General features: G+C 35.0%; 1 non-coding gene across 1 annotated transcript; it reads left to right on the plus strand.

Annotated features, from left to right (window-relative positions):
- The first annotated feature begins 1,435 nt into the window (after window positions 1-1,435).
- TRNAP-UGG lies at window positions 1,436-1,507 on the plus strand. Its single transcript has one exon. It is a non-coding gene; the product is annotated as a tRNA-Pro (tRNA).
- Window positions 1,508-9,477: the final 7,970 nt, after the last annotated feature.

The raw sequence follows: 9,477 nt of genomic DNA on the forward strand, positions 1-9,477 counted from the left end.
GAAATATTCAGGGAATTTTTATGGCTAGGCTTGTATAGGCCCTTGGGCCGATAGCCTAGTACTAACCTATGAATTAGATTAGGGGATGGAGGGGGGCAGTCAGAGCCCAGTTACATAAAGTCACCCCTTTAATAAATAGGTGGCACTGTGCTTATTAGCGCATGCTGCTACCTTGTTACGTACTGCTGTAATTCATCGTTTCGCCTTCACTTTTCTTTTTTGTTTCCCGAATTCAAAAATGGGGCTTCTCTGTCTGGATAGGTTTATTTCTCATGCATAACTAAACTTGCAGGAGGCAAGCTCTGTGTAATTCGGGGGTGAGAGGGCAGCCAACGCAGTCTAAAATAATTGTTCTACTGTGGGCGCGATATGCGTGTGTGTGGGGGACACTTTAGTTTGTATGCACGACGATTAAGAAGAGGCATGAACATTTGAAACCTTTGCTTAGTTTTTTTCGTACAGCCGCCCATCCCCCTCTTCGGCAGCAAGATGGCGGCATATTTGCAGAAGCCCGCCCATGTTGAGTGAAAGTAACTGAAATCGTTGCTTGTGTTGCAATACATAGCACAAGTGCAGGCAGGGTTCCTCTCCTTCTGCAAGCAGCAACAGTATACTTAGTAACCTCTCGTCACACTTACACCTGCACTCTCATATTGAAAGGTATCGCAAAGTCCATGGATGCTACATGCATGTAATTATTTTGTGGCCACTTACCCAAGGTGGTTAACATGTACACACTTCCATGCTAGACTTGCATTGTAGAGAGAGACATTAACTACCAGCATGGATATGTGTTCATTTCACTGTTAGCAGTCTTCCTCGACAAAAGTGTGATCTTTTGTTTACTTCCAACTTATGCTGATTTATGCTCACCCTTGGCATTCCTGAAAAGTGGAAATATTTTTGACATATAAACAGTTACATGTTTAGGTCTACATACTGAGGGGGTTTCAGCAGTTTATTTAGCAAAAGGAAATGTGATGTGCAAGTCACATCACCCCACCCCAGTGCTGAAGTCTTTGAGCCCCTTAAGGGGCACTGGCATTTCAGCTGGATAGAGGACTGGTAATTCAGAGTAAACAAAGTGGTTGTGGCACAGATCTATATATGAGTAAAACAGTCAACGTTCTAAGAATACCCATTGTATCAGAATGAATATGCTGTAGCATTCCAATATCTACTCTGTTTAACAGCTGTTAGAACGTAACATTTAATTCGATATAGGGTGGGGGTTGAGTGCCTTCTGTTTCCGTAAGTGTTTTTGCAGTGTACGTGTTTTACTGACATACCAGTTTGAGTGCTGTTGTTTCATGCAGTCCATCAAGTAAGTTGAATGTATTACTCAGATCCCCGATTCTTCTCTCTTGGTACGTATACACACACACACAAGTTTTGTGGAAAAAGTCCTACACATGTCCTGTGTGTGTGTGAGTTTGGCTTGTTGGTCTATGGGTATGATTCTCGCTTTGGGTGCGAGAGGTCCTGGGTTCAAATCCCGGACAAGCCTTGTTTTTCTAGGCTTATAAATGCCCTTGGGCAGATAGCCTAGTATGAACCTATGAACCTATAAAGCATATGCATATACATAAAAACAGATTAATATTAGCTAAATATGCCGGTGTCACCTGCAAAGGCAGAACAGGCAATATGGAAATTGCTATTGTCTGTCCAGAAAACAGACTATTCTCCTATGCGATTACTTTAAAAACTTGCCTTTACAACTAGTGCAACTTTTGTAATTACATTTCATTATGTCCCTTTGCTGTTTTTGTCCTTAGTTGGTGAACTTGTTTCTGGCTCATAACAATGCAATGAAAGCGGATAGGACAGTTTTCTTTCTACTTTGCAAAAAGAAAGTACCATGATTTGTCATCTGAATACCATGTTGGATCTCCTCTGAAAAGGACACTGGCCTAGTGAGACTAACCCAGTCAACACAGAATAAACACATAAAATACTTTCTCCATTTGGGGCAACAACCTTACTTAAGTTGTAGCTGTTCTTTCTGTGAATGGTTTGTTAGTGTTTGTCATGACTGATGCACAGTATCATAGTGGGGTCTTACAGCAATTAGAAAACACCCTTAATTCACTCTTTTTTATTACGTCAGTGCTAGCCCACAAAATTGTGGTTGTTTTAAGCGCCTGCATGTTATATTTCTTTGTGTACTTGTTTGACCAGTTCTAGGGTGAACAGTAATTTTTCTACCTTTAAACAGACCAAGTTGTTGCACAAAAGTTATTTTTCTGAAAACTGTAACTTCACTAACTTATTTTCCAGAACATTTTTTGTTTATTTTACTTATTTGTTTGTTACTTAATGAGATTGTGTAACAGGCCAAGCTTTAACCGTTTCCAGTAGAGGACCAGGGAGTGAAGTTCTGTAAACAAAGTACACAGCAATTATTTCAAAATGTATAGTTCATATTTACACAGTGAAAACACGGTCACAAAGCTGGGCTTTTTACATGTTTTTCATATTTAAAGTGCACAAGTGTAAGACAAGCCCATTAAATTTCACTATTCACCGTTCATTAGAACAATTATTAAATACACCAAAACACTTGTGCCAAAGATGGGAATAAGTAACTTATGTCATCTTTGCAGTGACAATAAAAGCCTGTATAGCAAAAAAAAACTTGAGAAAATACATTTAACTGACAATATAAGTTAAGCTACTTGTTCCCGCCTGAACTAACAGTAACAGCAGCTTGGCATTTTCATATTTGTTACAGTTTCATTCATGACTTAACTGAGATTTTGTTAATCAGATTTGTACAAGATAACACTGTATTTTTGAGATGTGATGAAAAAGTGTAAACAGGACAGCATAGTTTAGGTTTTCACTGCATTTTGTAATTTAAAACAGATTAGAAAATTTGTGAAATATAGCATATAGATAATACAGCTGCTCTCAACTTAATTGGGACACTGTGTTATCAGATCAGTGTGGTGTAAGTAAAGCAAGAATGCTTTCTTTTTTATTTTAAAGTTAACAGACACTTTTTTAAATTTGAGTTGCAGTTGTCAACATTACTATTTGGTTCAGCATGTTTAGATAACTACTTTTGGAATATTCCTCAGAATTGGATGTATAATTTCATAAGCATTTTAACTGTTAGGGTTCATATCAGGATGTCAGGTGCCCTGCTCAAATTCATCAGCGGCTTCTATAACCATATATAACAATTCTAGGACTTGCATGTCTCTTTCAAGCAGACTTGTGCATCTAATAGGGTCTAGTATGCCTGTCTTGAAGATTGAAGTTTGCAAACTAGGGCATGTTTAGTTTTCCTCATTAATTCGCCTAACACATTCAAATAAAAGCAAAAAGTATCAAATGTAACACACTTTTGAAATTATAAAAGAGCTCTTCTCTTTAGTATTAAGATATAAAACAGCAGTGAATTAATAATATGATTGATTTATTTATAAGGCATTTTTATGGGCTGGTTTTGTTATACTGTAGTGGTGTATTTTAGTCACCAAATGGGGACTCAGATCCCTCTCATCTTGCTGGTAGGTCAGTATTACTGCGAGGTATTTGTTTCTTAAACTGTTTTGTCATGTGAGACCTAATGTGCACACGGTTACATGTGGTTGCAGTCTAAAAATGTGAGCAAAGCTGATATAAGCTTAAGATTCTGAGGAGAGTTATACAAATCACTGACAGCCAGCCAGTGTTAAGATGGTGACAGAATCTTCACCTGAGGCCAGTTTTGCAGCAGACCTAGTACTCTATGATGAAAAAGCAGTCCGTGTCCATTTCCAGCAATGTAACTCACCCTCCCACTGACAAGCTAACAGTCTGACCTACGCTAATGCTGATCTAGTCAGAGACACTGATGTCATTCTTGTTTCAGAGGTTCTGTGAGTTGTTGTAGAGCACTGGGGTTGTATTTGTCTGAAATTTGTGACCTAGATAAAAGAATATATAAAGATATGCCCATTTGTGGTCTGTACAGCAATTCCCAATTGCCACCTACAGAATTTACAGCGGAAAAGCATTTTACATTAAACCAATTTAAGGTATTCAGTGTTGTACTGCAGTAAACTATCTTCAGTAACTGTAACCTAAAATAAAAAGCTCATGGAAAGGCATGGAGATGTGTAGTACTTTGCAGAATATCAGGGATTCTTTCCTGATTCAGGCTACAAAACCCACCTAACTCTTGAGTTTCCATACTCTCTTGTGTCTAGTAGAATTTTAATATGGGTGCTCTTGTAATGGCAGACCCCTGATTTTTGTTTTAGTTATGTATTTGTTGCATTCTTCTGATCACCTAGATCACACTAAATCTATGACTGCTCTGAAGGGGAAGCCTGAGGCAGTATTTATTAAGAAATGAGGGAATTTGGTTTGAGTAACAGCAAGTTTCCCTGTTGTGCGATGATGATGGGCTCTGTAGATCTCCATCTAGTGGAAGAATGTGAGGAGGGCAAGACAAGGTGGGTCAGGGCAACAACAATAATAGAGTTCCCTAAGGCTTAAATGACACAGAGCAAGTATTGAATACTGTAGGAAAGAGGGGAGAGACAACATTGAGATAAGTATAGATGATTCTGGAAAAGATATTAAAATATATTACCCCCCAAGATTACCCCCCAAGACAAGCAAGTCTTAAAACTGTTCCAAAGTTCATGGTTAGGGGTAAGGTGGAAGTTGTAGCGTAGGGTAGGGAAGCCATATACTTGTGTTGGACATGAAAAATCAGGAACAGCTGGGAAATGGCAGGTTTGGTGTAATAATGAAGGTCTTTACCTCACAGATGCAAGGTTTGATTCTAACTTCCTATTGGCTAAACTTGTAATAGTTTGCAGATTGTTAGTCCAGTATTTTCCTATGAACTTATAACTTCACAATTATATGGACAGAACTTGAGAGAAGTGAAATTGGGTCCCAACCCATCGGTGGCTTCATTTATAGGGCTGGCAACTCATGTCTTTGAATTTTTTGTAATGTAATCTGGATAAAGTTTGTTGGCAAAGACGTGTAATTAGAAGGCTGCCAAATAATTAAATTGCTAAGTAAAGAAGTGTTTTATGTATGTATCTGGATATATAAACATTGATAGGTAATGATAAAAAGAAAAATAGGAAATATATCAAACATTTTGGGGCTTTGCTTCTCAGTTAAAATGACCAGTATGAGCAGCTGTCATGTATTTCCTTTAAGAAAACCTAGTAGGTGTCAAGTTCAGATTTATTTCATATGTGAACAGGTTTGATATGCTGTTGTCCTATTGGCTCAGGACTAAATAATTGTAATTTAATGTCTTACCTTGTAAAATCGTAGATAAAAACTAACTTGGATAGGAAGACGGAAGGTAAACATGGAAATAGGCAGAAGAATCAGTACCCACCAAATAGTCTTTATTTAGGAGGAGATGTTTCATAGCAATAGAAGTAAAATTTTCAGTGTGAGATTAAAATATATTCACACACACACACACACACACACACACACACACACACACACACACACACACACACACACACACACACACACACACACACAAGTTCACAGTGCAGAATATGCAAGTGTGTACATTGATTTCCAAAAGGAAAAAGAAGAGATAATTTAGAAAATGTTATATAACTTAAGCAGTATAGAATAAAAATGTATACAACTAAACCATATTTTTGTGTGCAGGGATGTTAGGCTATATATATCATAACACAGTAGCTGATTTTATTGTGTTTTAAATTAAGCTAAAGCAGATTGTGATTGTAAAAAAAAAATCTAAGTGTCTGTAAAAAGTTAATAATGAAATGTTAGAGCATAATCATGTGGATTACCTTAGGAAACTTACTGGATGGCCAGCTAGAGGTTAACATGCTTGATAATGTCTGCTTTTGACTGGTAGGTAATGAAGAAAAATAAGACTGAGATCGTGTTTGCAAAATGCACATGTATGTGAAGGAAGAAAACAATGCTTTGGTGTAAAGGCAAACTAAAATTGCATATTTAAATGAGACCTAAGTGAACTACGGTCCGTTAACTGAAATTAATTGGTGCAGGGAGTGGGAAGATGAAAAAGACACGTGTTAAGAAAGATAGAGAATTAGATCCTTGTGAGATGATATGGGTGTGGAATTAACTAGAACAGTCAAACATTACAAAGCAGATGAAAAGTAAGAACCCAGTTATATTAGAATTCTTTTTATAAAGTTACTCAGCAAACTGTAACAATATGTTTTTGGTAGAATAATTGGCTATAGGGATCCTTTTTATCAACTTAATGAACACATTGCAGTAATCTTTGACAGAACAGTTGGATATTATTTTATTAAGATTACCTGGATGGAAGGACATCTGTGTCTTGCACATTTTAATTTCTGTGTGTATACATTAATATTATGTTTCATTTTATGTTTTCCTAGTCCTTTGCCTGTAGTCCTGTCTTGCATTACTAAAGCAGCATACCGTTAATGTTATTTTATCCTTTTCCTATATTTTATAATTATGAATTCTAGTAAACCAGTTTCTCTGCTTTAATTGCTGAAAGAGCCTGCATTAATTTAATTGTGATATTTAAAATAGTAACTTAATTTACATCTGTGTGTCTCAACTAATTAATGTAATTTTCTTTCCAGTCTTAGGAGTATATAACAGGAACTATTTAGTTATCTCTGTTGTAATGTTTATTTGAAGATTTATTTGACCATTTTCATGTATATCTATAATTGTTAGATTCTAGTGTTTATTTATTTCTGTCATTAATTGTCTAAAGAGTTTTCATTAAAATTATTTTGATATCTAAAACAGTTGCTGAATGTTTACAGCTGGGAGTCTGAACTCATTAATGTCATTTTCTTTTTAGAAGTATGTAGTAGAAACCATTCTGTTTTTGTTGCCCAAAGAGCTTTATTTAGTAAAGTTTTATAGTTTAAAACAGTAACTTAAATTTACACCTGCAAGTCACAACTCAGTAATGTAATTTTCTTAACAGTCTTTAAAGTATATTACAGTACTTGTTGGTATAATTTTCTTTCTAGTCTTAGGAGTATGTAACAGGAACCATTCCATTATGGCTGTTTTGATATAGTTTATTGGATGATTTATTTGATCATTTTCATATATATATATATATAATTTGTTAGATTCTGGCATTTGTTAATATGTCTGACTTTAAAAACCTGTTCTGCTTTAATTGCCTAAAGACTTTTCATTAAAATTAATTTTGATATCTAAAATAGATACTTAACATTTACAGCTCTCAGTATCAACTCCTTAATATCATTTTCGTTCCTGTTTTTTGAAGTATACAGTAAAAATTATTCTGATTTATTTTTTTCTATGCTTTACAGACAGTTTTATAAAGTTTCAGATTCTCCTTTTAAATGTTGCCTAACAGCCTCCTATGTTTTGTTTGTGGATATTGCCCACATAGAGGTAAAGGTTGGGGAGAAAAACTCCCAAAGAAGACAAAAGCTTACAGTATGCATAGCACAATTTATACATTTGAGCAGAGTGTATGACTACGTTTTTGGAATTCTAAGGAGCAGCAGACAATATCTAGACAAACAAATAAAAAAAATGAGTATGCAGTTATGTATGTACTAGAATAATTTTATGAAACATTAGGCATAAATGTAATGAAATATTAAAACTATTATAGTATGGCCCTTCCAGCATGGGGAGGTAGTATTTTTATATTCCACTTTTTTCCGTAAGTGATTCTCTATTTTCTGTTCAGTTAATGGCTTGCATGTGTTTATTAGATAATTATTCTCATATACTGTATTTCAGTTGACTTAGGTTATGACATATCAGTCATTTTTCCTTGCCCCTGTAACATACTTTACATCTTTAGAGGTAAATATGCACTTTTTAATTATAGTCAGTTATTCTTCCCTGTTTTATTCTGCATTCATCACTCCTCACTCTCCCCAGTACTCTGGAGTTGCAATGTATTTCCACTTCTTTCATATCTTTGCATTCCATTGCTTTTCATTTTGATTAAAAAAAATGATTTTTCATACATTTCCATCATTGTTTTTATTGTCATGCAGATTAAGTATTTTTACTCTCTTCCACAAAATCTGTTGGTAATGTCTTAGTCTTTTAGTAAGCTTACATTAAATTTCCAAATGTCTTTACCGGTTTCCTTTTTCTATCAGGCATTCCTTGTTTCTGTTCTAAAGCATAATGACATGGATTTTTTAATACTGCATTTGCAATTATTAGCTTTTATAGTTTATCCGACAAATATGTGGCCTTTGCATAACCTTAGTTCCCCCTGTAGTATTTATTGATATTTTGACATTAAAATAGTTTCATATGCGTTTTTTTGTATCAAGGGTTTTAATTTTGCAGTAGTGGTACGTCATGAGCTTGTATAGCATAAATTGCAGTTGTCTCTATTGCTTTTTAAAATATGGGTCCATTTCTTCGGAGTTTAAATCTACTTTTGTGGAGCATAATATGGGTCTATTTCTTCAGAGTTTAAATCTGCTTTTGTGGAGCATAACTGTTATTTGAAAAGTTATTTCAGTCATTTAGAAGTCCACTGCTGTGACCATCCCTGCCTAACTTTCTGTTCTGCTTCACAGCTCCAGGGTCTGGTTGTAGGTTTAGTCTTGGCATCTGTTGTTTATGGTGTTTGCATATTATTTGCATGCTCACCCCATGACTGCATGAGTTTTGATTTCCTTCAACCTCTGATAACATGTTGGAGAAACTGTTGAACTAACTGTATTAAGGAAGAAATGGAAACAGACGGTCTGCTGTGGTGACTCCTAACGGGAACAGCTGAAAGAAGATGATGATATAAATGTTGATTAAGCTTTGAACTTGTGACCTGGTTCATGCCTCAATCATATTTTTCATCAGATTGGTTTATGTATCCATTTAACATGTAAATACTTCTAACAAATGGTTAATACTTTCAGTGCTGAAAATAGTAATAAACAATGCATATATGAACCAGATTGCATTCATTACATGTATATTTTTAGAAGCGATATGTGTTGTGATATATTAAACTAGATTTAGAAGGAGAAACATTCCAACATATTTTTGCAAAGTTTAGATTTTCAACAAAGAGATATAATGGATTATAAATGCAGATCAGGACATTTCACTCATGTGTTTTATTAGCAAAAATATTATATGTAAGGATGAAAAGATTTTCAAAACAAAAATAAAAGATGTACCACAATGTCTGTATGCAAGACTTATCCAAGTGTTCTTGGAAGTATATATTTTTTAACTTTTTAGTTCAGCCAAGCTATATATTAGGCTTTAGATTTCAATTAGTCTTGACTCTGTGCCACAAAATGTATATGGTTTACCAAATAACCACATTTTTTTATGAAGACAGTACGTACTTTATTAGGAAGTCAGGATATAATAAGTAGGTAAGAAAATGAAACCTGTCAGGCAGTATGGATCTGAAACAAGGGTGTCTTTCAAAGCCACCTTATTTATCTTTATTGTCCCTTCACTTTAACTTGTACAGTAAGTTTAACTTTG

Source organism: Protopterus annectens, chromosome 4.part0, assembly GCF_019279795.1.
Source record: "Protopterus annectens isolate FY-2018-M chromosome 4.part0, PAN1.0, whole genome shotgun sequence".
NCBI classification, from domain to species: Eukaryota; Metazoa; Chordata; order Ceratodontiformes; family Protopteridae; genus Protopterus; species Protopterus annectens.